Below are 16576 nucleotides of genomic sequence, written 5' to 3'. Positions count from 1 at the left end.
GGGAGGAGAGTTTTCCTCCATTTCCGCTCGGCTGCCCTGTTCTGTGAGCTCGCAATGAGTCGTCAAGCCACAGAGCAGGAGGGGAGGGCCGAGCCGGCCGGGAGGATAGGAGACATAGAGAGTCAAAGGATGCGGAAAGGGAGGAGAGGAGGGTTGAGGAGGCAGAATCAGGAGATTTGTTGGAGAAGGATTGAGCAGAGGGAAGAGATGATAGGATGGAAGTGGAGAGAGTAGCAGGAGAGAGAGAGCGAAGGTTGCGACGGCGCAATACCATCTGAGTAGGGGCAGAGTGAGTAGTGTTGGATGAGAGCGAGAGGGAAAAGGATACAAGGTAGTGGTTGGAGACTTGGAGGGGAGTTGCAGTGAGATTAGTAGAAGAACAGCATCTAGTAAATATGAGTTCAAGCGTATTGCCTGCCTTGTGAGGAGGGGTGGACGGTGAGAGGGTGAGGTCAAAAGAGGAGAGGAGTGGAAAGAAGGAGGCAGAGAGAAATGAGTCAAAGGTAGACGTAGGGTGGTTAAAGTCACCCAGAATTGTGAGGGGTGAGCCATCCTCAGGAAAGGAACTTATCAAAGCGTCAAGCTCATTGATGAACTCTCCAAGGGAACCTGGAGGGCGATAAATGATAAGGATGTTAAGCTTGAATGGGCTAGTGACTGTGACAGCTTGGAATTCAAAGGAGGAGATAGACAGATGGGTCAGGGGAGAAAGAGAGAATGTCCACTTGGGAGAGATGAGGATTCCAGTGCCACCACCCCGCTGTCCAGATGCTCTCGGGGTATGCAAGAACACGTGACAGACGAGGAGAGAGCAGTAGGAGTAGCAGTGTTTTCTGTGGTAATCCATGTTTCCATCAGCGCCAAGACGTCAAGGGACTGGAGGGTAGCATAGACTGAGATGAACTCTGCCTTGTTGGGCGCAGACCGGCAGTTCTAGAGGCTGCCGGAGACCTGTAATTCCACATGGGTCATTCACGCTGGGACCACCAGGTTAGAGTGGCAGCGGCCATGCTTTGTGAAGCGTTTGTGTGGCCTGTGCAGAGAGGAGAGAACAGGGATAGACAGACACATAGTTGACAGGCTACGCTAATGCAAAGGAGATTGGAATGAAAATTAACTAAACAACTGGGGAAGCGAGAGAGTAGGGTCTCCCTCACTAAACATTCACTGAAACACTCAAATATAACTTTTTCCAACTTCCACTTTAGAAATTATAATTGATGTAAACTACAGTGGTTCAATGTTTCCAGGAATAGGCTCAAACTTAGTTTATTCAGCTAGATAACTTGGTACAGTATTCTTCCGTGAAACCCACCCAGTGCACCGTATCCTATGACGCTGTAGCTAACTAGCATGCTAGCATCCAATAACACACGGTTAGCACCAATACTTGGTACAACAAACTACCAATGGATCCTTCGCGTCCGTGTCTAGTTCCTTTCACAACACAGAAGTAATTAAACGTTGGCTAGCTAACACAAAGTCAGTCCTGCTAGCTACACAAGTGGACTACACAACTCGAAAGTTCAGAAAGTTAAGCTTACGTTGCAAAAATCTTTAGGAGATTGTAGGTAGGAGGACCAGGTGCTCTGCTATTTTCTGCCACTGCAATGAAACCAACAACAACAAAATTACATCAACATAGGTCAAATGGAAGAATTCAAGAAATAACTTTTATGTTTGAATTTTTTCCTGACTTACATAACTTACATACTTCTCTGTTTTGGGACATTTGTGCATATGGCAGAGGACTGCGTGAATGCACAAAAAAAAAATTCTTCCCTTCCCTGTTCTTCCCTTAGAGTCCGTTCTAACTAACCTCCCTAACTCTGGACTTCACCACTGTCTCCACTGTTCTTACAGAGTAATTCTGAAAAATACATGTACTTTAGTCAATCATTTTATTTTTAAACATGATAGAATAGTAATGTATTTTAGTTGTTGCCTTTATGCACTGCAGTGCTTGCTAGCTGTAGCTTTTGCTTTCAATGATTCTTTGATTGGGTGGACAACATGTCAGCTCATGCTGCAAGATCTCTGATAGGTTGAAGGTTGTCCTCCAGAAGTTGTCATAATTACTGTGTGTGTTTATGGAAGGGGTTGAGAACCATGAGTGTCCTAAGTTTTGTATTTAAGTCAAGGACAGAAGTTCGCTATCCTTCAGCGACACCATGGTGCTACCCTACAGAGTGCTGTTGAGGCTACTGAAGACCTTAATTGCAAAACAATGTGTTTTATTCAATTATTTGGTGACGTGAATATATTTTGTATAGTTTCATCTAAAAAGGATTAAAAAAATTATGTTTCACTATTTTAAAAAAAAGTAATTCACTGAGGAGGATGGTCCTCCCCTCCCTCCCCTTCCCCATCGATTGTAGCGGTATTCGTTTCGTTGGCGACGTACTTTACAGTTATTTAGACCGCGGTGGTTATTGGTATTGTGGTTTCGTTGTAGAAACTGTTCTTGTGCGTCATCTCTCGACGTTTCAATACCTGATAATGCAACCTTAAACTGGAGTGAGTACTCCTGTTCAAACCGCAGAGTCGGGATGTCAGGGCTCTCAGAGCTGCGGACTTTTAATGCCTCAAAACCTGTGCTCGCAAGCTCTATAAGTTCTGAGATTGGCAAACCAACTTGGGCTGTAGGGCCCAAGTAGGTAATGAAGTTGGAATACATGTTCAACAGATACATTTGTTTGAATGGTAACAGCTCTTCCATTCCTGTTTCAGTGAGTAGGCCAAAGTAAGCTGAATGAAGCTTATAGTAAGCTTGTGGGTGTTCATTCCGAGCTTGTTTGACGGTGTTAGCTAGCGAGGTGTCGTGTTTGCAAGTCGCAGATCCACTGAATTTTATTTTCAAAGCTGTAGCAAGTTTAGAATAGTTGTTTTGCACATGTTGCTGTTGGATGCAAATTAAAACCTCTCTGGGGTATGTGGCACGGTAGCTTCCCACCTCTCCAACAGCCAGTGAAATAGCACAGCGCCAAATTCAAAACAACAAAAATCTCATAATTCAAATTTCTCACACATACAAGTATTTTACACCATTTTAAAGATAATCTTCTCGTTAATCCAACCACCGTGTCCGATTTCAAAAAGGCTTTACGGGCAAAAGCATAGCATTAGATTATTTTAGGACAGCACCTAGACAAGAAAAACCACACAGCCATTTTCCAAGCAAGGACAGGCATCCCAAAAACCAGAAATACAGCTAAGATTAATCACTAACCTTTGATGATCTTCATCAGGTGGCACTCATAGGACTTCCTGTTACACAATACATGTATGTTTTGCTCGATAAAGTTCCTATTTATATTAAAAAAAACATTTTACATTGGCGTGTAATGTTCAGAAATGTTTTGCCTCCAAAACATCCGGACGTCAAAATACTGCCCCCTACCCAAGAGAGGTTAACCTTATCACGTGACTATTCGATGTTTGCTTCAACAGGTAACGCCTGTCAGCACCCGTAGAGCTCGGGTAGCCATCAAAGGTGTCCTCTATGTCTGCTAGGAACGTCTCCGTGTGGTTTGGCTTACCTGGAATGGGGTCAAAGGTGTGGAAGTTTTTCCGTGCCCAGTGCGCAGGGAGCATCTACTTCATCCTGTAGAGAATAATGGGCCGAAAGGCCAAGAGGAGAAGCAAAGCATTGGCTTTGATGGCAAGGAGATGCCATATTACCCTGGGCCAAATGGCCAAGAGGGGAAGACTGAGGGACAACTGCGAAAGGCAAAGTCTGAAACCTTCTGTCATCTTCTCCACTCTGAGTACCGAGCTCCGGCTGTGGGCTAGGTTGCTCCGTTGGGTAGTCACGCAGTGGCACGTGACTGTTCTGGAGTTTCTCCAGATGGTAGATAAGAGTGGTATTCTGCTGCATAGCAGAGTCCACTTGGGCACTTAGAGAACTTATTTCAGATATGTGAGTGTCACACTTGCTCCGTTAGCCCTCGTACTTACAGTTGAAGTTGGAAGTTTACATACACCTTTGCCAAATACATTGAAACTCAATTTTTCACAATTCCTGACATTTAATCCTAGAAAAAATGTCCTGTCTTAGGTCAGTTAGGATCACCACTTTATTTTAAGAATGTGAAATGTCAGAATAATGGTAGAGAGAATTATTTATTTCAGCTTTTTTTCTTTCATCACATTCGCAGTTGATCAGAGGTTTATATACACTCAATTAGTATTTGGTAGCATTGCCTTTAAATTGTTTAACTTCGGTCAAACGTTTCGGGTAGCCTTCCACAACAAGTTGGGTGAATTATGGCCCATATCTCCTGACACAGCTGTAGTAACTGAGTCAGGTTTGTAGGCCTCCTTGCTCGCACATGCTTATTCCATTCATCCCACAAATTTTCTATAGGATTGAGGTCAGGGCTTTGTGATGCCACTCCAATACCTTGACTTTGTTGTCCTTAAACCTCTTACATCTAGATGTGCCGCTAGCGGAACACCTCGCCAATATCCAATGATAGAGCGTGGCGCGAAATACAAACTCCTCAAAAATCCAAAAGCTTCCATTTTTTAAACATATGACTATTTTAAACCATTTTAACTTGTTAGGGCTAGGGGGCAGTATTGACACGGCCAGATAAAAAACGTACCCGATTTAATCTGGTTACTACTCCTGCCCAGTAACTAGAACATGCATATAATTATTGGCTTTGGATAGAAAACACCCTGAAGTTTCTAAAACTGTTTGAATGGTGTCTGTGAGTATAACAGAACTCATTTGGCAGGCAAAAACCTGAGAAGGTTTCATGCAGGAAGTGGCCTGTCTGACAAGGTGTTGTTGTTCTTGCTTCTGTTTATTGAAGAGTCAGGATCTTAGCTGTAACGTGACACTTCCTATGGCTCCAATAGGCTCTCAGAGCCCGGGAAAAACCTGAACGATGACGAGGCAGCCTCTGGCTGAAACACATTATCGCCTTTGCCAAGGGGCCCATCAGAGGACAAAGGGCTTAGGCTCGTGCCCGAGTCGACCCAGTGATATATTTTCTTTCGGCTGTTTACCTAATTGCAGATTCCCGGTCGGAATATTATCGCTTTTTTACGAGAAAAATGGCATAAAAATTGATTTTAAACAGCGGTTGACATGCTTCGAAGTACGGTAATGAAATATTTAGAAATCTTTTGTCACGAAATGCGCCGTGCGCACGACCGTTATTTACCATTGGGATAGTGTCTAGAACGCACGAACAAAACGTTGCTGTTGGAACATAACTATGGATTATTTTTGACCAAACCTACATTTGTTATTGAAGTAGAAGTCCTGGGAGTGCATTCTGACGAAGAACAGGAAAGGTAATCAAACTTTTCTAATAGTAAATCTGACTTTGATGAAGGCTAAACTTGGTGGGTGTCTAAATAGCTAGCCCTGTGATGCCGGGCTATCTACTTAGAATATTGCAAAATGTGCTTTCACCGAAAAGCTATTTTAAAATCGGACATATCGAGTGCATAGAGGAGTAATGTATCTATAATTCTTAAAATAATTGTTATGCTTTTTGTGAACGTTTATCGTGAGTAATTTAGTAAATTGTTAGTAAATTCGCCGGAAGTTTGCGGGGGGTATGCTAGTTCTGAACGTCACATGCTAATGTAAAAAGCTGGTTTTTGATATAAATATGAACTTGATTGAACAAAACATGCATTTATTGTATAACATAATGTCCTAGGTGTGTCATCTGATGAAGATCATCAAAGGTTAGTGCTGCATTTAGCTGTCTTCTGGGTTTTTGTGACATTATATGCTAGCTTGAAAAATGGGTGTCTGATTATTTCTGGCTGGGTACTCTGCTGACATAATCTAATGTTTTGCTTTCGTTGTAAAGCCTTTTTGAAATCAGACAATGTGGTTAGATTAACGAGAGTCTTGTCTTTAAATAGCTGTAAAATAGTCATATGTTTGAGAAATTGAAGTAATAGCATTTCAAAGGTATTTGAAAATCGCACCACAGGATTCAACTGGCTGTTACGTAGGTGGGACGAATTCGTCCCGCGGTCCTAGAGAGGTTAAAGACAAGACTCTCCTTTATCTAACCACATTGTCTGATTACAAAAAGGCTTTACAACAAAAGTAAAACATTAGATTATGTCAGGAGAGTACCCAGCCAGAAATAATCACACACCCATTTTTCAAGCTTCCGGTGAATTTACTAAATTACTCACGATAAACATTCACAAAAAACATAACAATTATTTTAAAAATTATAGATACAGACCTCCTTTATGCAATCGCTATGTCCGATTTTAAAATAGCTTTTCGGCAAAAGCACATTTTGCAATATTCTGAGTAGATAGCCCAGCCATCACGGGCTAGCTAATTTGACACCCACCAAGTTTGGCCCTCACCAAACTCCGATTTACTATTAGAAAAATTTGATTACCTTTGCTGTTCTTCGTCAGAATGCACTCCCAGGACTTCTACTTCAATAACAAATGTTGGTTTGGTTCCAAATAATCCATAGTTATATCCAAATAGCGGCGTTTTGTTCGTGCATTCAAGACACTATCCAAAGGGTGACGAAGGGTGACGCGCCCGACGCGTTTCATGACAAAACATTTCTAAATATTCCATTACCGTACTTCGAAGCATGTCAACCGCTGTTTAAAATAAATTTTTATGCGATTTTTCTCGTAAAAAAGCGATAATATTCCGACCGGGAAACCCTGTTTACATTCAAAGACGAAAAAATAAAAACATGGTGTCGCCTCGTGTATGCGCCTCAGTCTCATTGTTCTCTGATCGACCATTATCCAAATGCGCTACTGTTTTTCAGCCAGGGCCTGCAAAGACATCATTCAGCGTTTTGCCGCCTTCTGAGAGCCTATGAGAGCCGTAGGAAGTGTCACGTTACAGCAGAGATCCTCAGTTTTCAATAAAGAGAGTGTAGAAGCCCAAGAAATGGTCAGAGAGGGCACTTCCTGTAAGGAATCTTCTCAGGTTTTTGCCTGCCATATGAGTTCTGTTATACTCACAGACACCATTCAAACAGTTTTAGAAACGTTAGGGTGTTTTCTATCCAAAGCCAATAATTATATGCATATTCTAGTTTCTGGGCAGTAGTAATAACCAGATTAAATCGTGTATGTTTTTTATCCGGCCGTGCAAATACTGCCCCCTACCCTAGAGAGGTTAACAAGAAATTTGTGGAGTGGTTGAAAAATGAGTTTTAATGACTCCAACCTAAGTGTATGTAAACATCCAACTTCAACTGTATCTGACATGGTTTGCAGGCAGAGGTCATGAGTCCGGAGCGAGAGGTTCGGTGATGAGATTTTCTCTGCTCGGATAGAAATCAATATTTCCATCTTCATCACCTGAGTTCTCTCATCAATCAATTGGTCAGCGACTTCAGTGAGTTCTGCTGATTTGTCATCCAACTTGGTCATTGTGTTCATTAACTGATTGTCTTTGGTCTGCAGCATGTTGAGTAGATTGTTACTTTGAGTAACGTTCATTGTTACTTTGAGTAACGTTCAACAAAACTGCATGCATGTTATCACGTTGCGTGCTCCTGTTTGTAGATAACTTGTCAGATTTATCTAGTTTAGCGGGGACTTCGTCGTATTTAGTTTTGGCTAAATCGAGTTGTTCCTGTAGAAGACGATTTTGTTGAAGAGTTTGTACTTGTTCATCATCATAAGCTTTTGCAATTACTTTAAATTGCTAAATTTTCAAATGCAGTTCATCGGTTAACGGAATGTTTTCCTCATCTGCTTTTGTCAATAGTTTCCCGGTTCTCTCCAACTGTTCCTATAGGTCAACCATTTCTTGCTAGTGCTTCAGCTGTGCTCTGTGGTATTGGACCGATGCCAACGTCTGATCGCGATACATCAGGGATAAACTGGAGAGAACCTTTACAAGGCCTGCGCCGGAAGGTTGATTTTGGAGAGCGTTTGTCGCGATTTCTACTATTTTTCCATTAAATGGCATATTTAGGGTTGGTATCGCTGCTGAGGTCAGCGATCACTCATTTTATGCGTGAAGGTTCACTAATTGGGGGGGAACGGGGACCACCCCCTCTGATAGCTTGCAAATTATTAGAAAAATTGAGAGGAAAATGAATGTTCCTATATTTTTCTACGTTTTGGGTTTGGAGTCGTTGGAAGCTGCAAGACCGTTTTTATTCTATTTCTAGACGTTAATGACATTACTACTGCATCAGCAATGTGGGAGTTGGAAGTGACTGAATTTGCAAAAGCAAAATGAATTGATTAATCAATGATAATGATCAGTCATACCCGGAAAGGCAATCTGGGGATTAAACTTTAATTACCCTGAAAGTGTTGCTTCATCTAGGTTAATATGGAAAAGTTCAAAATATCTCATTTAATTGGAAGAACCTGAAAAGGTATATTAAAAAGTATCCAGTCAATTGAGATTGGCATGATTATCATAAATGTACACGTAGTTACACCATATGAATAAAAAATTGTTTTTAAATATTACTTTCGGTTTTTCACCACTGAAGGTCACTAATCGCACAAAGCTGAACTCGAACGGAAGTACAAGGCGGAGGAAAATCAATGTGACACAAGAAAACTAAATTCCTTTTTATATCTGTAGCATCTAGTGCTAAACTAATCCCTAAACCGGGGGTCGGCAACCCGCGGCTCTAGAGCCGCAAGCGGCTCTTTAGCGCCGCCCTAGTGGTTCCCTGGAGCTTTTTCCAAAATATGAAAATGGAAAAAGATGGTGTGAATCTATTTTTTGTTTTAATATAATTTATTATCCAATGCTGTAAAAATGTGTATAATAAATATTTAATTTCAAAATTTCTGTCAACGAAGATTTACGTCAAAGCCTGCGACACACGTTTCTTTCAGCTCGGCGTAGTGCCAGACAGGTGGCTGTTGCAAACAAACCTGCGGGTGTGTCATGGGCCATGGATCCCAAAGGGAAAAAGAGAAAGATAGCTGAGGAGAACAGAGGATTCCACAGTTCTTGGACCGAATCATTTGCTTTCATTGCCAATGCGGAAGGATTGCCTGCATGTTTGCTTTGTAATGAGAAGTTGTCAAAAAACAAAAAGAGTAACGTGGAAAGACATTTCCATTCTTCCTGACAGTTATAGGAACATGAAGAAATATGCATTTGGAGTATTATCCATCTTTGGATCAACATACCTGTGCGAGCAGATATTCTCAAACATGAACTACATAAAATCCAAATACCGCACCCGCCTCACAGATGAGAGCTTGCAGTCCTGCGTGAAGATTAAAGTTACATTTTACATGCCCGATGTTGAGAAGCTGTCCAGTGATGTCCGAAAACAGAAGTCACATTAAACGGGTAAGAACACAATCCTGTCATAGGCACATATTTAGTAACAAAGTGGCTGTTTTTATAAAGTGATTTCTGATTTTTGTCAGTATATATTTGGAATGACACAGGGATATTATTGTGTTTTGTTGCTCAGGTCCGAGGATGGCTGCATTGTATTGTGCGTGTCTAAAGAGAAGAGGGAGCTGCTGCACATTTGCACAAAACTAAAGAGAAGAGGATAATGCACAGAAATCGAACTTAAACTGTATTTTAATTTGATATACTTTACCTTTTCAAAAGGCTGCTGTTTTATTGCACTCTGTCTGTTGCCCGTATTATTGAGGATTGAAAAGGACTGCATTTTATTTCCATGGGAAGGTCTGAAATTACAGGAGGCTTATTATGCACGTTGCACATTTTGTTGTTGTTTTTTCGAATCCTAAAATAAAAATGACATAAAAAATCTGATTTCTGTATTGTATTTCTATAATTTCATCAATGCAACGAAACATAATACATTACTATTATAATGGAAGTTAAACTTAAAGCACCATCGTACAGCAGAGTAGTCACGTGGTGCGTCATTCTCTCCAGGTTGCGCTGCAGGTAAAATAAACGTTTAATCATGAATGCTCATTATGTATTTGTAGCCTACTTATCATTTTGATAGTAGGCTAATATAGACACTTACAGCATGTGTTGCCTTCATTACAAGGCTTATATAAGGCTTTTAACTTTTTGCGGCTCCAGACAGATTTGTTTTTTTGGTCCAATATGGCTCTTTCAACATTTTGGGTTGCCGACCCCTGCCCTAAACTAATCCCCACTTCAGTGAGGGAACGGGTTTACTTATAATGTATTACATTCAAACCATTTCTCTACGTTATTTTGCAATGTTTTACTGGAACGCGAGGTAAACATGGAAATGCACCGTTGGTCTAATCACAACACTGAAAATGCGAGAGATAGAGAGATAGTTATCGCTGGTCAAGCTAATATCATCTGGCCCTGAGTCCTCGCTCGAGAAATGAATCATGACCGAGCATACCGGCTTCTGAAACGCGGGAGACAGAATAGCAACACGTGTTGTAGACCGGATACGTTGAATTACCCTGTCGTTCTTATGAGATTGTATGTCCTCATCCTAGGCCACTTTCTCAACTGCAGACGGATAACCACGACGACTAAGATGTAACCACTTCTTCTTTAGTGAATAATAGTTCAAAGTTCACACCATTTTGCCATAATCAGCTCGCGCTGTATTCTGGCTTGTCTAGTCGAAATTCACCATTCCAGCGTGGTGATCGTCCCCTCCACGTTATCTGGTCAGATATACATTTTGTTAGGTAGAGTTGTAGTTGAAATTCACCCTTCTAAACGTCCAGACAGTAGTCCTCACATTTCTGGAACTGGATGTTAATGATCATTACGGGTCTTTTGTACTGGGGAGGAGAAGGGCGTGTTTCATCATTATCACCCAATGTCTGTGTTCCCGTGGGCAGGGTTACTTATTAAGAAAACAATTCTCTCATTTAGTTTCATGTTTAGTCACATACGTTTTGCAACATTTTGATGTAAATATGAACTAGAATGTGTAGACTTTCAAAGATACAATTGTGTCATCCTATCATAAATAGCAAGGTACCAAAACAACAACTGATCTGACATCATATTCTTTAAGTACCAACGGACCCTTCCATTACATAAATATTGTCTCATTGTTCAAACTTCTGATGTTACTGTATTGCAAAGTATCTCTCTGTGGTAACAAAGGGCTTTCCAAATGTCCATTCTGTAGAGTGGAGAGAGAGTTTTGGTATTTATGAGGGGTCATAAACCTGTGGGGGGAAGAGAGAGAGAGAGAGAGGGAGAAAGGGGGGTTATGACCCCCCCCCCCCCCCCCCCCACACACACACACAACAGGGCAAGTTATGACAAGGGTAATGTCAAAAGTAAGTCAAACCATTGTTTATAGGGGAAACACGAGCAGGCTATTATATTGTGGAAAACACAGCATTACAGTTGGAACTTAATTTGGCCAAAGAAAATGGCTAACAGACTGAAACAAAACACTTGCAAACTGGTTTAAACCTTCACAAAAGTTTTGAACAGGTTATATTGCAGCAATTAACAACAAAGGCAACAATAAGGTAACGTTAATTATTTTCATAACAGACCTACTTATAACCCATCTTAAACTAAATATGGAGTACACAAAGACAGATCTAACTTAATTTAGCCAATGAAAATGTCTCAACAGAATTAAACAAAACAGGTTCTGTAAATTTAAATAACTGGTTTCGATTAATAAATAGGCTTACCATAATATCAATGATATACAATAATAATAATAATGGTAAAACAAATTGTTATAAATACATTTAAGTTCCAAAATTGCATCCTCCAGAATAGCAAGTTGTACAGTAGCCTCCATTTGACTGCTCCAAATGTTCTTCTAATCTTGGTCCACTACAATATTAAGATTTATATTAAATTCCCCTTGTAGGCTTTTCACTAAAAGGCATACTCTTTTTCCTCTAACTTTTGTTTTACTTCAATGAAAAAGGTCTCCAGCGCAATCAAGGCCAAGGCTCCTCTCTATCTCTTGTCAGCATCAGGCAGTGAGAGAATGGTGCAGAAGCGCAAATTCATATTGTAGGTTATGATAGACAGCGTCACTTGGACAATATTTTTTATTTATCTTCCAAAAGCCGTCAATTACCTGCTAAAGGAAGCCATGGCGCATTTCCCCATCAGAGTTACATTTGCATCAAATTGACTTGTTGCAGATAAAAGTCTCTGCGTAAATATGTAGTGCACATAAAAATAACTTGCAGTTAAATTCCCATGTACCAATAAAAAAATAAGTGAAATTGGTTTCCATCGCATCTTTTACTCAAGGCCTACAGATGGTTTTGTCACACATAAAAATGCTTTACTCGCATAAAAATGTTGGATGGAAACCTGGTTAATGTCAAACCAGGATGCTGGAATTATATTTTGAATGAACGTATGTGTCACGTCCTGACCATAGTAAGATGTTATTTTCTATGGTAGAGTAGGTTAGGGCGTGACAGGGGGTGTTTTGATTTTTTCTACGTTTTGTATTTCTATGTTTAAGTTCTACTTTTCTATGTTGTTGTTTTTTGGGACGATCTCCAATTAGAGGCAGCTGGTCCTCGTTGTCTCTAATTGGAGATCATACTGAAGTAGAGTTTTATTCCACCTGTGTTTGTGGGTAGTTGTCTTCTGTTTAGTTTATGTACTTGACAGAACTGTGTGCTTTCATTTCTCGTTGTCATTTTTTCTTTAGTGTTCTGAGTTAAAATAAATTTTCATCATGAGCAGTCAACACGCTGCGCTTTGGTCCCCTCTCTACGTCAGCCGTTACAGTATGCATGCCATACAGGAGACTTTTGAAGTAGTCTAATCAGACTTAAACATATTGACTGGTTGTTTTTATGCCACATATGAAAGGTCATATTTGTTCAATTATAAATATTAAGACTATACTGAAGCATTAGGTCCTAGGTTCATGAGGAATAGCCGCTTGGATTGGAGAGGAGGTAGAATGCGTCTTAAACATTCCTTAATAACTGGGAAAGCCGGGAGCATATTTGGCCACATTATAGGGCGACTTGGGAGAATGATGAGCTGCAAAAAACAGTGTATTCAGTATTAGATTTAAAAATACAGCCAGACCGCACTGCTACTGTGCCTTTTTAGACCCAGAACTGATCCAAATGGAATGAAACCTTCAAATTCCAGGGCTTTTGCGCTATTATTCAAGTAACATTTTCACTGCAGCTCGGAGTAGAATTCTGAACTCACTTGAAAACAATAATACAATTATTCATTGCATTGTGGTGTTGTAGGCTAGTCTAATTAGGATAATTGTATTGTACCTTAACAAGCTCAATATGGGAGCTTTTTGACCTGGCCTCTCCACTGCCTATCAGCTAATCGTATTTGTTCTTGTGGATTCATATTGAAAATTGATGCCATTTTGAATGCTTTGTGTGGTATGATTGCTAGTTAGCCTGTTGCAGATCTGGACGAGTTATCCACCTACCACTATTGTCACTATGCATGGTGGATAGAGGGCAGGATAGACAGCTAGACTGGTAGACTATATTGAGCTGTGTTATAGTAAAAGTTTGTAGTGCATAAGGGAAGTACCAAAACACCTTTGGACTACCACTCCCCCCCAGTACAAATCAAGCTGTCACTAAAGTTTTCTAATGGAGATTTTCATCTGTCATATGAAATGGCTCACATCAGGTGTGTCTCTTATAACAGTGTTTTTTTACATTTAGGCAAATGTTTCAAAAAGGTGTATTACATTGTCTGCTTCATTACAGTAGTTGATAGGCTTGCTATTGTGGCATGTTTTTCTGTTGGTCATGTAATTTGGTTAAAGTAATTTAACCATTTATTAACTGGTTAATGGGGTAGGTTATTCAGCAGCAAAATGTACTGAAATGTGCAGCCCTATTTACTCCTCAACCCTGTAATAAACATAAGTTATATTTTTTCCAGTAGTACAACTGCTCTTGCTTTCTTTCTTTCTCCTTCGTGTTGAAAACAATTACTGAACAGAGGAATGAAACAGCTGAACGCTTCACAGCCATAAAGACGTGTGGGTTGAAGAACTCCAATTTCAGCAGTTCCCATAGGGATCATGCTTGGGTACTTTCCAGTGACAGCCTCTATGCCACTAGTCTATAGTTACATGGTCTGTACTCAGTGTAACTGCAGAGTAATCATGTTAGGAGTCTGGTCAGAGGCAAGGTTCTGAATCTGATGTAGAGGGCAGAGGATGTTAACAGTAACTTCTTTGTTTATTATTATGTGATATTTTGTAAAAACTTCCTCAGCCTCTCAGTATGACGCCTCTGTCACTGGTTGCACATCCTAGATAGGGAAACATCTTCATTGAACAGAGCCAGGCCTAAAGAAAAATGGTATGAAGAAAAGGTAGCCTAGTTCAGAAGAACAGAATAGCATATTCTTAGTTCTTATGTGTTGAAAAAAAATTACTGAACTGAGGAATAACAAAGAGGAATGCTTCACAGCCATAAAGCTGTGTGGCTTGGGTTGAAGCACTCAAATTTCAGCCACTCCCAAAAGGATCATGCCTTGGTACTTTCCAGTGTAATAGGATAGCAATCAAGTTAGGACTCTGGGCAGAGGCAGTGTTCTACATCTGATGTAGAGGGCAGAGGATGTAAACAGTAACTTCTTTGAGGGGAGGGTTTTTGTTGTTATTACAGTGTCCATTATTTAATTTAAACATGATATGAAGAAAATGTAGCCTATTTCAGAAAAACAGAATAGCATATTCTGAGTTGTCCTTCTGATCTGGCTATGCCGTATGACTGTGGGCTACACTAGTTCATTTAGCAGACAAGATTTGTTTAGAATTCTGTGGTATTATTTGAAAATATGAAGTATACAATTGAACATAAAATATAAAGGATAATCCCCAAATTATTTCTGGGGGAGTGCGTACATACAGCTAATCTGTGTGGAGCAATTAACCAAGAAACAAGTCCTCCTACAGTATCTGCTTAATTTGTTATTTATGCAAATTTAGTTATGGTACAAACATTAGGCTCTATGTTTATATTGGTAATACATTCTAAGGCAGCGTGATGCGACTAATGAGGATTTGAAAAAAGTAGCTTGAAAGGCATAAACTCTGCTGTGTTTCTTCTGCTGTGTTTCTCTTATTCACAATTTGACAAGACTTGATACTATTATCACCAATCAGACTATTCTTCATTTAATGTGGTCTTTACATACAGCCTACTAATAAGTGTGGAATAATTGTTTATTTAGAATGGCCCACAAAAAAAAGTCATTCGTAGCCTGCACTCGAATAGTGTGTGTTACATTTATAATAGTAAGGTTAGGGGAAGCTCAGCTTTCGACAGTACATTTAATTACATTTCCAAAACTATATAGCCTAATTAGCCGCCTCCTGTCTAAACAGAAATAAATAAAATAATTCAAAATAGTCTACAAAAACATGTTTTGGCCACAGGATCATTAGCTTCTTTAAAAAGAAGCTGTGGATTGTTTTAAATCTCATTGCCTGCAGTCGGAAGGAGAGTCAGCGTGCGCAATTTGGCTAGATTGTTGAACCCAGTTTCTCATTTATTATGTACAAATTAGCACAATGTTTTTATGTACTAACAGCACAAACTCTTGGTGCATCCAACTCCATCAATGCCACGCCCCTTCTGAATCCTTAACTTGATGCTCTCGGAGTTTGTGCTTTTAGTACAAGTAAACATAACTGCTTATTTGGGCGTAGCTAGTGTGGTGGCTAATTTCCACATTACCAAATGAGGATTTACAAACACACCAGTTCGAGTTAAACTACATCTTTAATACTTAAGATACTTTTGCAAAAGTTCTTGACCCCCAATAATGCATTCTCTCGAATGAATCATTTAATGAGGTGCTTACAGAATGACTAAGGGTTATTTTATAGCAACGATACAGCCCCTTCAACGTACATTGACAAACCACAGATACTTAGTAACAGTTCACAAAGGTTACGTTTTGTATGACAGATATCAATAAAACACAGACAGTAACTGCTATGTCAACCTGGTTCATTATATAGCCCAGTATCTGGTCTCCTTAGAACTGTCCCTCCCTGGTACGGTATAGAACGAAAACACCATTTCATCCAATGGCATATATAAATTATCAACTCTAGATACTCCCATCTCAAGCAAACCCCCTCTTGACCCCACTCCTGGACAGGCTCACTGGAGGGAGTGAGCCTCTAGGCCATATACTATCACAGGATAAGTGTGAGATCTAAGAGACCATGGTCCCAGACACTGCCATAAACCTCCACACAATAAGGAAAAGGAGGGTGTGACTTGCTCACAGACATTGTGGAGACAAGTCATTGTTTCCCCATTAATCACGCATCCCTTCACATGGTTTAAGAAATAGGTAAAGACACATTCCCATGACGACAAGTCTGACCTCTCCCCTCTCTGGGCCCCAAGTGTCTGAGCCCCAGCTAACGTAGACATGCAACTGAAAAGACACCAGAGTCCAATGGACACTTTCTAATGACAAGTACCTCAAATAAGCATATTATATTAATAAAACATCTTAATTTCCTATGTTACCCAACTAATTCTGATTCGTCCACGACACTAGCTTGCTATTTTAAAGTGAAAGGCGAGGTAAAATATCGGATAAGAAATTACCAATAATCTAGTAGTTTCTGTATTTCGGCCCATATAATTCTAGACTATTATTGAATTTGAATCA

General features: G+C 40.1%; 2 long non-coding RNA genes across 2 annotated transcripts; one reads left to right on the top strand and one right to left on the bottom strand.

The window, feature by feature from the left end:
* Nucleotides 1–1003: 1003 nt before the first annotated feature.
* LOC115161179 (uncharacterized) lies at nt 1004–11133 on the bottom strand. Its single transcript, XR_003869202.1, has 3 exons — nt 10386–11133; nt 1545–1605; nt 1004–1033 (listed from the first exon to the last, which is right to left on the bottom strand). It is a non-coding gene; the product is annotated as an uncharacterized LOC115161179 (long non-coding RNA).
* LOC115161178 (uncharacterized) lies at nt 9229–9742 on the top strand. Its single transcript, XR_003869201.1, has 2 exons — nt 9229–9301; nt 9429–9742. It is a non-coding gene; the product is annotated as an uncharacterized LOC115161178 (long non-coding RNA).
* Nucleotides 11134–16576: the final 5443 nt, after the last annotated feature.

Source organism: Salmo trutta, chromosome 24, assembly GCF_901001165.1.
Source record: "Salmo trutta chromosome 24, fSalTru1.1, whole genome shotgun sequence".
Lineage (NCBI taxonomy): Eukaryota > Metazoa > Chordata > Actinopteri > Salmoniformes > Salmonidae > Salmo > Salmo trutta.
This window is presented reverse-complemented; position numbering and strand designations above follow the sequence as displayed.